At 47.2% G+C, this 15,850-nt stretch overlaps 1 protein-coding gene across 9 annotated transcripts in view; it reads right to left on the minus strand.

Moving 5' to 3' along the window:
* FRMD4A (FERM domain containing 4A) overlaps window positions 1-15,850 on the minus strand; it is a 387,789-nt gene that overhangs the window by 150,494 nt on the left and 221,445 nt on the right. Inside the window, exon 1 of one of the 9 annotated variants that reach the window (XM_069873533.1) lies at window positions 6,448-6,639. The exons of the other annotated variants lie outside the window; for them this stretch is intronic. The gene's annotated coding sequence lies outside the window, so the exon portion shown is untranslated. Of the gene's footprint in view, window positions 1-6,447; window positions 6,640-15,850 lie in introns of those variants that run through there. 9 annotated transcript variants of the gene reach the window in all.

Raw genomic sequence — 15,850 nt, forward strand, 5'->3', positions numbered from 1 at the left:
AGAGTGTCCTTTTAGTGCTCATTGAGTGTTTTGTACCTACTGTATCACTAAGCATTCAGAGGTGTGAGCAGTGATCAATGGAGCCAAGGCACTGGGTAGTGCATCACTCAGATATTCTCTAACAGCCTAGGTCAATAGATAGCACTGAGCAGTTTTATATATAGCGCATAATAGAAAACACACTTACAAAAGTCATTTCAGATGTGAAAAAAAAAGGAAAATGTTAATCTGTACACAGAAGTGTTTTGTTCCCTCCCCCCCTCCTCTTTTTGGTTTGAATAACACTCTAAGGACTGATATGCTTCCAGTGGAGAAATATGTCACCAGGTTGTTTCCAGCCACTGCTAATCAGCAAGTTTGACATACATTTGATGTTGAGAGCCAGGGTTGTGGCTGGTGCCCAGGCTGGGCAGCTGCCAGCGGTTCTGCCTGAGCTGCAGCAGCTTGATGGGGTTGGTGCTGTGTGGACATCATCCCCCAAGAGGGTTTCACAGGAAGGACAGAGCCAGATGCAGAGCACATTCAAATGACAAGTAGCTGACTCATCCTCAGCGATGCAAGTGTTTTCCGAAACAGGTCCTGGTTGCAAAACTCTGGCTTGACCGTTTCTGTTCCTGCTTTGTTCCAGAGCACACCCTGTGCTGAGCAGGGCAGAGCTGGGACTACAGGGCTGGGACATCTCCCACGGCCTCTGATCGCACACCGAGATGGGTGTGGAGCACAAAGGGGTCCTACCTACCTTCTCTTGCCCTCACAGCTCCTGATGCTGAGCACCTGTCTGGTGAAGACTCGGGCTAAGACTAGCCCCATTCCGTGTTCCAGCAAGGAAAACTGCCTCCAGGACACACAGCCTGAGCTCTCATATTCCCATTCATTTTCTGAGTAATGCCAGGAATTTGCATTGCCTGTATTTGTATTGCCTGTCAGCACAGAAAGATTAGGTTCTCTCTCCATTAGGACATCTTGCAACATAATAATGATGGACATTCTGTAATCTCTACATGGGATGAACCTGGAATAAACACCTTGACTTCAGCCTGACTTTGTACCAGACGTCTCTGCCTTTTAAGAGATGGGAAAGATGTTCCCTGCTGGAAGAGACAGTAGCTCTTTAATACCATGCAGAATCAATGCTGAGGAGTTAAGGATGATAAGCAAGGAGGAGAAAGCCTGATGCAGTGTCTGCAAACTCAGCATCTGGATCCAATACCCCTGAGCCCTAAGCTCCCAATTCAATACCTATTTTGGAGCAGTCTTCTGCCATGTATGCAATCAGCTGTGCCGATGAGAGGGACTAAGAAAGTGAGGACACAGCTCAGCACCTTTAGATTTGTGGATTCCCCTGAGAGTTGCCATCGATATTCCTGGAGCATTTCAGAAAGCATCTTCCACAGTGCAAATCAAAGCAGACTCAGTGCTTTCCTCCAAGCCTCCCTGTCTCGGCAAGGCACAAGTCTCCCCCTGCCCTCCAAACCCTTCCTGCCACCTCTTGCAGCACAATCCAGGTGACAACCTCAGTGACTGTATTGCTGCCCCCAACAGGGTTGCAAAGCAGACCACTTCAGACAGTGGGGTTTTTCCATTTTTTTTCCATCTTTCCACTTCAGAATTGTAGAAGGCAGCAGAAGTTACCTTCCACATTTATTTTCTAGTGTGCTTCCAATGCTGGGGGGTGCGCGTGTGCACAAAGCAAGCACTGTGTCTGATTACAAGTCCCCTAAACCATCCATGTCCCATTGAGCACTGCATTTCAATGGGAAATGAGAATGTCTGGTGGGACACAAGTACACACATGGTAGCCATGTGTTGAGATGAGGGGTATCTTCACAAAGCCCTAGCTGAGGATAGCCAGGAGATATATACCACCCACACAGACCAAGGACAAAACTGATTTTTAAAGGTGGAAAGAGCTCAATCCATGCTCCTTTCTCTAGGACATGGACTGAGTTTCAGCTTCAGATTTTGTGCTGACTTTCCAAGCTGCTCACTTGATGCAGCAGCTTTCCACCCCTGGCTTTTCCTGCATAAACCCAGTGTGCAGGTAGCAGGGTCAGCCTGTTGCTGCTCCGCTATCTGCAAAGCACTTTCCAGTGTGAAATATTTCAGCCTGGATGGACTGGACGCCAACACTGTTTGCAGCATGTGTGGTACAGCTGCAGCCACGTTCAGTCCCACGCGGTCAGGAAACCCAAACAAGGGTGGATTTATTTTGGTTGGGAGATCTGGGAACTTCTAAGAAGGAGAAAAAAAAAATATAATCTAAACACAGAGCCTTGAGCCTTGTGGGCTGGCAAGCCCAACAGCTATTGTCAAAATGTTATGTGCTACACGTGGAAGTGTATGGAGAAAGGATTTCTGTAGCCAAAATGGGAATATCAAGCTCTTTTTGGTTTGTGGCTTTCTAGGAGATTTTCAGTGGATGCTTTTACAGTGGATTTAAGTAAAAAAAAGGGTCAACTTGCCTTTGCCTTCCTTTTTTCTGCCCTCAAGGACTTTTTTCCAAAGATTAGCACATCACGTCACACCATGTCCCCCCAGAGAAGACAGAAGGTGAAAAAGGCATTTTGCTACCCACTAGTGATCTTTTCTTGAGAGCAGGATGCAGCAACTGTTTAACATTGTGTGAAAACCTCACACAGCAGCTCAGGACAAGAGCAGAAGGATAGTATATGTGCTAGGAAAGGAGCCAGAGGGGGTTGTAAGCAAGAACGTTGTCGAATGCACTGGAAATGAGATGGTCCCTGCTCCTCTGGTTTACTTTGTCTTCTAAGGCTGAGCAAGTCCCACCCCACCCTGTGGAGATGCACCCAGGGCACAAGCATGGTGCTATGGAGAAGTAAAACACAACCACAAAGCAGGAACATCCTGGGACATGAAGGGACACCGGACTCTTTTTCTACTTATTTTGGCAGACAGCCTTCTGGAGCCAGACATAGACAAGGAATAAACCTCAATGCTCCCATCAACCTGCAAGGAGGTGGAGTGCAAAGGGGACTTGGAGCAGAGAGAGGCAGGATCAAATCCTACGTGTTTACAATTCATCAACATGAAAGTGCTCCGGGAAGCTCGGAGCTGATCAAACATATGGTTGGGGCATCTTCTCAGTGTCAGATCAGAGAGAAAATCAAAGTAATTTTTGGTCCTTGATGGGATTCAACTCCAGAGCAGATGACAGGGGCTCCAATGCATTGTACAGCCCCAGATCTTTTTTTGTGGTTTCACAGGAAACGGCACAAATTGTGATTTCCAGGAGTGCTGGGGATTAAGTTGTTAAAATCTGATAGGAGAAATATCAGTGGATGTTGTCAGCTGGAGTGGTTCCCAAGGCCATGCTGGGAAATCCACTGTGGCTTTAGTGAACTGTCAGGCCTGGGAGAAGCCAGGACAAACTGGGATTTGGAGCTGGAAGAAACTAGCAAGCAATTTAGGAGTTGGACTCGATGGTCATCGTGGGTCCCTTCCAACTCAGGTAATTTTGTGATTCTGTGATTGTGTAATTCAGTTGCAGCTTAACCTTGTCAGACCTTGCTGCCTGCTGGGCTGCCACGCTTGGCTTGCACTGGGGCCGCAGGGCAGTCAGCATCTCCAGCCACTGGAAGGAAGGAGCAAACCAGCAAGGATGACTGGACACTGACATTGCTGAGTGACCTTGGGATCTAGCTGCACACCCAAACACACTCCATGCTGTCACGAAGCATGGGGAGCCCAGGAAGCCATCGTCACCTACCCTTACACCTTCCCCCAGCAGCACAGTCTGCTCCCAGCTCTATAAGAGATGAGGCATTTGCGGGATGGCTCCCAGGTAGATGGAGATTTGGGGTGCAGGTCCGGGGCACAAGAAATCTGACCACCTCAGACTTAAGAGTGTTTTGAATGAGTCACCCAAGGTCACCGACAGCTGAGCATGAGTGTGGCCCCATGCCTGACATCAGCCTTTGCTCATCCCAGCAATCCAGCCTGCTCCTTAGCTCACAAGAAGTGGGTCACATCATGCCTTACTGCATCTTCAGGGAAAAACACTAAGCCCTGACCCAAGATTTGGTTAGTGTTGGATCAACACACTCCTCTTATACCTTCCTTGTGTGTCTCACCTCTTTTGCAATGCACGGCCCTTCCTTCTCCTTCACAGTCCTGCCATCCTGGGACCTGAGACTTCAGTCACTCCTCTCTCCCTTTCAAGTTATCCCTAATACAACTTTTTCTCCCTCATCCATACCATACAGGTTTACTTTGCCTTTGCTGTCTGTTAAGCTGCATTCAAAGCTTTTGCTGTTATTCATACAGCAAGTAAATGTAGCAACAAAGGGGATATGTATGACTGTAATTACCTGTGAAGGGTGGGGCAGGCCTCCTTGACTTGGAAGGTCTTTCCCAGTCCTGTGTCCATACTAACAAAACCCAATGAACTAACCAAAGCTCTTGGCTTGGCTAAACAATTTGACATGATCTCTACAGAACATGCTCTCTGCACCAAGTTGACACTGCATCGCTGTACGGCCCCGAGTGACTCAACACTGTGACCACAGGTATCACCAAATATCAACTTGCTTTTGTAACACAATAAACAGTTCAGATGCATGGCAATGGGGCCACCAGAAATTATCTGTCTGAAGAAACAGGTAGCTTGACACAACAGGCTGTGATGTGGCTGAGATCCCCTATTTCTAGCCTGGGTCTTTAAAACAAAAATTCACCTAAGAATGAAATGTTCATTTTACGTGTGCATAAATCCACATGCTCTGCCCCCCTGGCACACCTACCCCCACTGCAGGAACTGATTTGGATAGGGCCACTTGCAATGCAAACGATGTCCAATGCCAACTCCTTTAGCCTGTTTAGTCCTCAGAGAGACACAGCTGAGCTTAACAGCAGCATGAGATGGTGCTGAGCTGAACATCCTTCAAAATATCCCCTCTCGTTACAAGAAGCAATGTCTCCTTACCTCCCCGTGCCTTCTGCTACAGTTCTCCTTGTTCAGCAGCCCAGCAGGGCTGTGAAAACTGCCCCACGAGCAGCTCTCCCTCCTGTGGCACATGGCATGAACCCACCTGACACCAGTACTTAAAACCACCTTGAAAATATACATATTTGGAAAAGAACAAGCTATCAATAACTGGCACCAGGAAGGTCAGGACAAGCAGCTCTGAGCCACTGAGCTGAGCTGGTGCACTGTTGCCCAGCCAGGGCTGTCATTGTGGGTTCAATGAAGGCAGCAGCCCTCCTGCTGGGCCCTCTGCCATCACCGCAAGGAGAAAGGGGATCAGTGTGATAGTTTTGGCTCCATCGAGAGCTCTCTGGTGCCTGGCAGGCAATTCTCAGCAGGGAAAAGAGCACAGACACCCACACTGGTCACAGCCCTTTCCATGCAAGGTCAGGGGGATGCTCATCAGACCCAGGGAGGCAATCTAGAGGGAGCTGAGCTGGTAGTAGGCAGAGTTTGGATTCAGTCTCTCTTCATACCTGAGGCATGGGAAAGCCCAGTTCAGTTGTGCCCATAAAGTGCAGCGCGCAGGCACAGGCACCACACCCCCTTCCCAGGAGAAAGGGCGAGCGATGCCGAGGTTTTTGTTCAGGACAACGTTTTAAAATCCCAAATCCAATCCAACAAGCTGGGAATTTAGCTTTCCCTGTGACCTGGCTTGCCTGGGAGAGGAGATTTGCTAGCTCACTCCCGCATCTGTGCGCGTTGTATTGCTAAACCACTGCCAGGGCTATTATTAGAAACAATTGCTTCTCCTGGAAATTGTATATAGAGGCTTGAAACAACTTTTCTCATGCCCTCCCCAACAGCCAGCAGGCTAACAATACGGCCAAGAAACCCTCCTTACACAGAGCATGTCTGCAAGGCGTGCAAATACACCCAGCCAGGCAGTTTGGAAATGGAGCTATTTATTTGTCTGTTCTAGCCCTGGATCTGTAGCAACTTTTCTACCCCTGATATAGGAAAAGGTGCACAGGGGAAGGGGAAAGCAGAGGAGGGTCTTTGCCCTTTTGAGAAGCCCCCGGCTGAGCGTTAAACTTGCTGCAGCCATTTGGAAAGGGAAGGAGCAAGCAGTCCATCTTAGTGGGGATCGGCATCCAGATTGCTGGGGTTGAGGGGGAAGAAATCACAGCCCCAGCATCTCTCCCCCACACCCTCTCCTTCCCTCTAGTGCGGAAAAAAACCCAAAAAACAAACCCACAAAAAACCAAATAAAAAAACAACCAACCAAAAAAAAAAAACCCAAACAAATGGAGCCGCTGAGGTTGTCTCCGTTAAAATCAGGCTTTTGGGGAGGGTTTTGTTTTTGGGAAGGGCAGAGAAAGCAGATGCTGCCCCCATTTCTCCCTAAAATAAAGGGAGGGAGGGGGGCGTGGAGCAGCCCCGCACGCTGCGGCTGGGCTCTCCCCGCGGGCAGGGGAGCCCCGGCCCTCCTCCCTCCCCTCGGCAGACAAAGACCCCGTTACCTTCTCCCGCTCCCTCGGCGGCTCCTCAGCTCCGAGCCCGGGGCGAGCGCATCCCCGCTGGACCAGCGCCGGGAGGCCGCGGCTCTACCGCCCCGCGTCCATCCCGCGGCTCCGCAGGGGGATGCGCGGCCCTTCCCTCCGCTCCTGCCGGGCTCCCCAGGCGCTCCTAGGGCGGCCCCATGCTCCGTGCCGGGATGCTGTAACCCTCCTTTCCTCCCCACCCCGCTTCGTCTTCTTCTTCTTCTTCCCTTTCCCCCTCCCGCCGGCCCCCGCCGCCCGGCTCCTGCGCGGCCGCCGCGCTGCGAGGCTGGAGCCGGGAGGGAGAGGGAGGAGGAGGAGGAGGAGGAGGAGGAGGAGGAGGGGGAGGAAGGAGGAGGAAGAGGAGGAGGGCAGTGAGCAGCAGTTGGCGCTGGGTCATATGAAACAGATGAACCCGGCTCGGGCCTGACAACATCTGGGCTCCCTCTCGCCTCTGGGAGGATGATGCAGGGATAGATCATTGAATCTCTTGGTTGGAAAAGACCTTGGAGATCATCGAGTCCAACTGTACCCGGCCACTACTAAACCCTCATCCCCGAGCACCTCATCTACCGGTCTTTCAAACACCTCCAGGGACGGTGACTCAACCACCTCCCCGGGCAGCCTCTGCCAGTGCCGAAGAACCCTTTCAGGGAAGCATTTTTTCCTAATACCTAATCTGAAACTCCCCCATCGCAACTTGAAACCATTTCCTCTCATCCTATCACCTATCACTAGGAAGAGACCAACACCCACCTCGCTACAACCACCTTTCAGGTAGTTGTAGGCAGGGATGGAAGGATGGAGGGGGGAAAGCTGCAGGGATGGAGGCGTTCATCCCCCCTCGACTCACACGTGCACACCTTGAGATGATAACGGAGAGGGATGAGAGCAGTAGGGATGCTCCAAGTGCTCAGGCAGCCCCAGCAGGGAGGAAGAGTCACCTTCCCTGGAGGTGTTTAAGGGACAGGTGGACGAGGTGCTGAGGGGCATGGTTTAGTATTTGATAGGAATTGTTGGACTTGATGATCCGGTGCGTCTTTTCCAACCTGGTGATTCTAAGATTCTATGATTCTAAGAGGACCCTAGGCACCCATGGACCTGGGCATGCAAAGCATCTGCAGTCCCAGTGCTGGCAGGCACCCCTTATTTTCCTTCCTTCCCACCGCTAGGAGAAGGGTGCAGCTTGCAGCGGTGTAAATGTGCACCTGGCAGCAGAGGAAGCTACCTGAGAATAAAGCATCCTTACAGACTGCACTAGTCCTGGTGCAAGGGTATTGTTATTAAATAATTAAATCAGTCAAGAAGGACAATGTGTGTGAGCCTCCAAAAAGTGCTGATTTATTTGTTTAAACAAGCACAGCACAAAGCACCCGCACCAAGTCTTTGACTTGCTGCCATTGCTTTACCTTCTCATCAGCATTTTCTTTTTTGTGCCTGGGTTTATTCCCACTAGGCAAAACCGTGATGTTGCTCTTGTGCCGTGCTTTGGCACAGACTGGGTAGGCAGAGGTCTGCTTTGGGAGGGGAGGTGTGGTGATGAGCCCTTTCTTCATTTGTTCTCACTCAGCATTTGTGCCACCACGAGTCTGCTCATGACGAGGATGGAGATGGGGCTTACATGGGAAATAGGAAATTTCCTCTTTGCCCTGTAGGAAGACAACAAAGTCACACTCCTAGTGTGTGGGGGGTGAACGGGGTGATTTTAATGGGGGATGTTTCTGGTTTTGGTCTGCTGTCAGTCTGAAAGCCAAGACCATGCCAGCATGGAGATGCCATGAGCCTTGATGTCCTCTACTCTACGTTGGGCCTGGGGGCTGGCAGCCTGCAAAGTGCTTTTGGGTACAACAGGTAAATATTAGAGCATGAGCATAGTTCCTTCTCCTATGTTTAAAGGCAAAAAGATTATAAAAACGGAGCTGCGCATGCAGCCACAGGCAGGTTCACCCATCCAGTTCTCTCCACCCAGGGGGCTGGTTTTGATTAATGGGATAAATATAAAGGCAGTTCTGGTCCCTGGCTGCTGAAGGTTAAGAGCAAGAGGCTGAGGTGGCCCAAGTCTGTCCTGGAGACAATCTCAAGGTCAGGACACAGAGACAAGAGGCTGAATAGGTACCATTTCTGTTCCAGGAAAAGCAGGGGAACCACGGCTGCATTGCAAAGGTAAAGATATAACCCGTTGGGGTTTTCAAGCTGCATTTAACCTATGTCTGTTTTCCAGCTGCTGAAGTACCCCCAAGGAACAGAAACACAAACTTCAAAACCTCCTGGAATTTTAAACTCATAGTTTCAGAGATGGGTAAAACTTCAAGTTGCCTCCTAAATTCTGCTGTGCTATTTTCCTTCAATGGAAGTCACAACATATCTCAAGCAGGTTCTGCCACCTTCATGCGAAGGAGAGCATGCAAACCCAAAACCCCAGCTGCAATTCAGCCCTGCTCCTGAACTCTACTCAAGACCAGCAGTGAAAAATCACCTTCCCAGGCTGTCTTTTACTAAAATGGAAGGGGAAGCTGTTTCAAAGGTGCATTCACTATGCAGATGTCTGCTTGTGCTTATTCCTCTGTGGGAATATGCCAAGGCAATGGACTTTGCCCTTGAGGTAGGAAGATCCTTTGAATAATAAAACCCCAAGGCAATTTCCCCACCCATCACTGTATGGCACATGCTGCCCTTCAAGGTAACTCATCCACTCTTGACAGGATCTGCCTCCAAACCTAGAGCAGAGCCAGGGTGTGGTGCAGCATTATTCAGCTGGTGATAAAAGAGCTCATCTGGTGGGTTAAAGAAGCAGCAACAGAGACTGGAAACCTCTAACTGGAAAGAAATTTCATTCATAGCAGCAAATACTGGAAAGCAAGTCTTATTCTGCCCAGAACTGCAATTTTCAGCTTTCAGTGCAGGTGTGGGGAGTTTTGTTGGCCTTAGCTTGAAATTACAGGCTCCTCACAACAATTCAGTCTCTTCCCTTAGCACAAAGCTTGGATAAACAGGCATGGGTTTTGGACTAGTCTGGAGACAGCAAGAAAGCATCCTTTCTTATGCCCCATGTTATGGTGGAGTTGCCTTCTAGAACATACCCCAAAGAGCATCCCACCACTGGGTGATCCTAATGGTGTCCTCCAGGATCTTTGGGGCATCAGTTGGTTTATGTCACAGGGAAGCACCTGAGTCACAGACTGATTGACTAACAGGTGTCATACCATGGAAACTGTCCAGAGTATAAATTGATGGGGAGCTCTTTGGTTTCCCAGGTGCAATGTTTCAACACCTCTGTGACCTTCAAGCCCCACCATGCAGAAAGAGAGGCTGAGTCATCACACTTGAAAACACAACCGCATCCTCCTCAGATCCTTTGTAAGGACATGACCTTTTCTACCCATCCAGGACCACAAGCATAGCACTCTGCTAAAAGAAAGTGCAATATGGTTTGGTGCGGAGGATTAACATCTTCTGCAATGGTGAAAGATAGTCCTGCTACATTTCCTTAATCTTCTAATTCAAGATGCAACATTTGTAATAAAAACAAACTTCTAGTATGAGTGAAGATAACATCCTCCAGGTATCTGGAGATAACAGAGAATTTAGAAATGGGGATTGTTTCTCATAACAAGAAAAGGCAGTGGAGCATTGTCCCTGCCAAGAGTTGATGATAAAAGCTGAACCAGAAAGAGTTGTTTTACTACAGAACTAGACAAGGAATTTGCTCCAGATCTTCTCACTGGTTCATTGCGCACCTTCTTCCTTGGAACACCCTGGCCAGACGTGGGGTGATTCCCGGGTAACAGGGTGGTAGCCTGAGCTACACCTGCAGTGGGGTGGAAGAGAGGGTCTGTGGAGGGTATAGACTAACATTTGCCAGATCTTTAATTTGGGGTCTATAAATAGAGAAACAGAAGCTCTCAGAGTGGCTGCAGACATTAACACTAAGAAAACACATCCAGAGTGGAAAAATGAGGAACGCTGTCCGTGGCAAAGCCTCCAAAGGGAAAAGCATTCTTTTGGGACCCTTATCCTTCCTTTCAGCCTTGCCCATTTCAGGTCAATCAGTAAGCTGGCACAGCAGAGGGTGTTAAAAGCCTTTTGGATGAAGAGTAACTGTTGTCTGCAGTTACATAGCATCACTTGCAAAGCTCTGCAGCCACAGTTAACCGAGCCCTGCAGCACTCCCATGATGTCGAGGAGAGCTGCCAGCCTCATTTCACAGATGGGCAAGCACACATGAGTTCAAAATGGCACTCAGAGCTCTCTGATGTATGGGAAATCAAGCTAATAAATGTTTTTTTTTGGGGGGGGGTGGCACCAGTCCATGGGATAGGATAGGTGTATACACTACAGGGAGTGTTGCCTGATGTGTCACCCATACCCGGAACCGCTTTGGATGGCTGTTTAGATGCTGGTAGATATGAGGTCACCGAGACTTGGACCACCAGTCCAGGGAAGACACCAAAGCCTAATGGAGTATTGTAATGCATACAGGACTTGCTGCTGGCTCAGTGAAAGAGCTGCAGAGACCCCCACCAACTTCATTAAAGCTTGCAGAAGGATGGCTGCATTGCAATGAAGAGGCTATGCCTTGTGCCACCCAGTTTACTATTCCCTTCTTCCTCTCCCAGACATGCATGCAGCAATTCAGATTTCCTCAACAGCATCCTTTCAGGAAAAATAAACCCACTGTTCCCCTCATGCACATTCCTCTCTAAATTTCCTAGTAAAAACTCAACAGCAGGAGTAATTTCACAAGGTCTCTGGAGTTGTCAATACCCCAACAATATGGACTAGTAGCAAACATTTAGTCTAGAGGCAGCAAAGCTGCTGTCATCGCAATGATTAGAAGTAGGTGATAGAGACATCTCTTCTAAGCGGATTCATATCATGGCAAGTCCCAAAAAGAGAACACTAACCCAAATATTTGATTTTGACATATGCAGAGGGAAGCCTCCAGCAACCAGATGCCCTTGCGCCAAAATAGCAACACACTGTTTCTTTTTTATTTGTTCCTGATAACAAAGCCAGGAAGAAACATGGTGGCCTTGTGCTGGAGAACTGCTGTTGACAATTCATTTCCACACTCGTTAGCAAAGATTGAAGTATCCAAATACTTTACAGGGAACATGGTGATAGGACTCTGAGTGCCATCAAAATGTGTGAGCTGTTACATGAACATTTCTAGTATTTTCAGAAAAGCTTAATGAATTGTCTGTCCCAGATCTGCATTAATTAGCACTAACGTGTTGGAGGAGTTGTCATGTCATGAAGTAATATTCATACTTACACAACGGTTTGCAGCCGTAAGTCATGCAGTGCTTTACAGAAGTCAATGTCATTTCCCCCATATAGTACATCTGAGACCCATGGAAGATGAGAGAAAAGCCTTCAAAGAATATTTAGGATATGCTAAAGGTATCTAACTGCTTACCTCCCTGTGGGACATGTTTAAGTTTCTAACTTCCATTCATTGCACAACTCTTAACTCATAATATTTGAGTGGCAGTAAAAGACTAAAAAGCCCCCCAGTTTAAGAAACAGCATGAACCTTAGTAACTTGGGAACTAAAATACATTTTCAGAGATGATATAATCTGTTAGGCACATGAATCTCACTGTAAATCAATGCAGCTGACTTATTCTAACTATGACAAGGGTCAACCAGCCCTAGAAAATGAATTGTCAGGTTAGCCAATGGGTTAATTAATGTGATTCTTCTGGAATTCATGGTATAGCACTATCTATCTTGTCTGTTCATGAGCTCTAATGTAGGTTGGATGGAGAAGAAGCAAGTGTCTGCATCTCTTTTCAGCTGGGACACTCTGAATCTTCCATGCAACAAATATATCTCGATGCTGGGAAGTAGAAAGGGGACTGATATGACCCAACTGATCACTCAGATCTCCAGACTGCTCTTAGCCACTCCATGGACCATGGCGAGCATGGAGATAAAGATGAAAGATTGTGTATACCACTACCAAACCTGTCCCCATCATCTCATTTTCCCTCTATAGCAGGTTAGGATGAACTGCATCCTCGAGATAATTCATGCAAAGAACTTTGGGAACCACAGGGAGCTCATTCAGAAATGTAAAATGCATTTACTAAGGAGCAGTACCTGACTCTGTTAAGTGGATTCAGACTTGGAAACAATTTAGGAGATAGAGCACATGAAATACCACCTGTCATGGTGCATAGGAAGATCTCCAATTTTGCTAAGTGAACCATGAAATGTTTCTGTTTGAGTCTTGCACAGAAACACTTCACTTTGGAGGTGGACCATGGGTGTTACTTCCCATGCCATGCTTTCATTAATTTCCAGCACAATCCCTTAAGTAACTGGGGCGTAAAAGGAGGGGGAAAAGTAGGCCTTGAGCTTTGGACAAAATAAGCCTTTAGGATGTCTGATTAATTTTCACACAGACTCTACTTAAGGGATCTCTGAGAGCTGAAGAGAGAACTAAGCAGACTTTGACATTCCCACAGAGATGGTGGAATAAATCCTCCCTTCATTAGGTGAAGAAAGTGCATGCTGGCAGGACCATTATGCAGGCAAATGAAGCTTGGTCTTCACGTGACAGCTGAAATGGGTGGTGGGGACAAGCCAACTCCAGCAGGTTGATGCTATGACCAATGGACTGGCAAATCCTGCCTGCTGCCTCCAGCTCCAGCCTTGGGCTGGCACAGAGAGGGACAGGAGTCACGCGTCAGTCTCCTGTGTCCCAGTTAGCTCTGCGTAATTCCAGCACCCAAGAGGCCAAACAAAATGAACAGCTAAGTGTGCATAAGGGAATAAAGATGAGCCGGGTGTGCCACCAGACCTCCTGGGTGAATTGTGCCTTAGAATCATAGAATCACTTAGGTTGGAAAGGACCTTTAACATAATTGAGTCCAACTGTAAACCAAATGCTGCGAAGTCCACTACTAAACCATGTCCCTAAGCATCACATCTACATATCTTTCAAATGCCACCAGCGATGGTAACTCAACCATTTCCCTGGGCAGCCTGTTCCAATGCTTTCCCCAAAGAAGTTTTTTCCTAATACCCAATCTAAACCTCCCCTGCTGCAACTTGAGGCCATTTCCTCTCATCCTATCTCGTTACTGGGGAGAAGAGACAAACACCCACCTCACTAAAACATCCTTTCATGTAATTGTAGAGAGCAATAAGGCCTCAGCCTCCTTTTCTAAACCCGTGCTGACTGGGCCTGATTGCCTGGTTGTCCTGTACATGCTGTGTGATGGCACTCAAGATGATGCCTTGAAGGGGAAAGGAGCCATTTTTACAGTCCCAACTTTTTTTTGACTGAAGGGGACTGGGAGCAAGGAGGAGACAGAAGGAAATTTTCCTGATGGAAAGTTCTGGGAGCCATCCCTGTCCTTGCAGAAGGAATAGGAGAGGATTCCCCTCTCTGCTGGAGGTCAGGTCCTCACCAATCTCTTCTGCCCTCACATGGACAGACAGGACGGGTGGGAACCTGAAGCCCTTTTCTTCAAAGCTGAGCAAAGCTCAACCTCAAGAACCTTTTTCTGTTTCCAGTATTTTGCCATTTCTATGTGAAATTGCTAGAAAGCAGAACAGTGAAGGAAGGAGTAGGTGTGGTGGAGGACTCTTCCATCCATAAAATGAGCCAGGTGGTAGTGGGAGATGGGAAGGTCTTGCCCCAGAGGAGAGGAGAAGTGGGGGCTGGTGGAGGAGGCAGATGATGAAGACATGAAAGAAAACCAGAAAACAGTCATGCAGTTGGTGAAGGGCACTATTTGGCTGGGGGAGACTTAGATTGATGCTTGCAGACCACAGTAAGGACAAAAATAAAATGCAGCTAAGAGGAGGAAATCTCATTCCTACAAAGGCAAGTGGACCAGCATCATCAAAGCATCTGAGTAAAGAGAAAAGGAGTGAAGAGCAAGAACCTGAGAACAAGAATGAAGAAAGGTGAGATTACTCTCCCCACCCTGTCCTCAGACGTTGCAATTGACTGGCACTGGTGAAAGCCATCCAAAAGCCTTCTTGAATGACAAAAGGCAGCACAGGTAATTGTGATGGACATCAGTGAGTCAACTGAGAGGCTGAACCCAGAAACCTGCCTCCTGTTAAGAAAACCTACATGTACCTCTTGCATGGAGCTACATAATGAGGTACTTTCTTTTCTATAGAAGAATAAAACAAACTGGTTCTCATTTGTTTGGCTTTTTGTACTGAAGCAGACTTTGTACTTTGCATGATGTCAGATATGAAGAATTTTTTTGTAGTTTTACACTGCCTTCTACTGAGGATTGCAAAACTTACACTGCTTGGGAAAGCTTTCTGCTTCAAAGGGTGCCACATTTTACAGAAAATCCAGAGAACGTTCCAAAATGACATCAAAATAATTATTAACAGCTTTTGCTAAGTAAATTTTAAAAAATAAAAAGCCAGTTAGGCAATGCTTTCATTATATCACTGCAACAATGAAAAAAGGCTCACGGGATACTAAAGTAACACAGCCAAATGACAATTTTAACAGCTGAAAAAAGGTGCTGTTAACTTGCTTCCCAATTTCTGTCACTTTTCAGTCATACTTGTCTATTTCCTGAAATGTTTTTCTCTCCTCTGTTGCTTGCCTACAAAACTAAAACAGAGAAACCTCCTGGCTGTAGTAGGAAATAGCTGTTCTAGCCAAAGGTCTTTAGTTATTAGTAGGGGGCATCCTTATTTCAGATGCTGGTGTGATTTCTAAAGTAACCTTTTCTTGTTATTGAAACTTTTCACTGTCTCTATGAAGCAAGATCGTTACCTAAGTTGAACAGATGGGAAAATGGAGTCATAGAGAGATCAATTTACCTGGGTAAGATCCCGTACCAAACTGGGGAGAGAGACATCTGGGAATGAATTATAAACCTTGTCACACCAAAGCCTTTGTGCTAACTCAAGACCCCTGTTCTTCCTCCAGCTAATGAATCAGTGATTAACAGAGGCTGCTCCATTTCTGACAGTTTAATCTGCAATTTCTACTTTACACTTTGGTTCACTTTAGCTCTTTTAATCTTTATGAGGCAACCCTTGCAAAGAGAGGAAGCAAACAGAAAATAAATCTTGGAGCAAGTAAACCCTTATGTCATAAAAGTGCAATGAACAGATCTTATTTGCCAGAAAATATTTATCTGACCAATAATGTTTGCAGTTAGGCCAAGTCAATTGCTTTAATAACAAACACACAAATTACATTTAGTGTGAACACATTTAAAACGGGCTCAGCATCTTCTAAATAAACTTAGCAGTAGTCATAATGGTGCTCTGCTAGAGCCAAAGGCTCAGTGTTACTTGATTTATTGTTTAACTCGAGTCTAATTGCTGTGAATCTGATGTCTCTGGGAGCATAGGCTTCTATCTCTCGTCTGAACATGATTTCCTTTTC

This window comes from Phaenicophaeus curvirostris, chromosome 1 (assembly GCF_032191515.1).
Source record: "Phaenicophaeus curvirostris isolate KB17595 chromosome 1, BPBGC_Pcur_1.0, whole genome shotgun sequence".
NCBI lineage: Eukaryota > Metazoa > Chordata > Aves > Cuculiformes > Cuculidae > Phaenicophaeus > Phaenicophaeus curvirostris.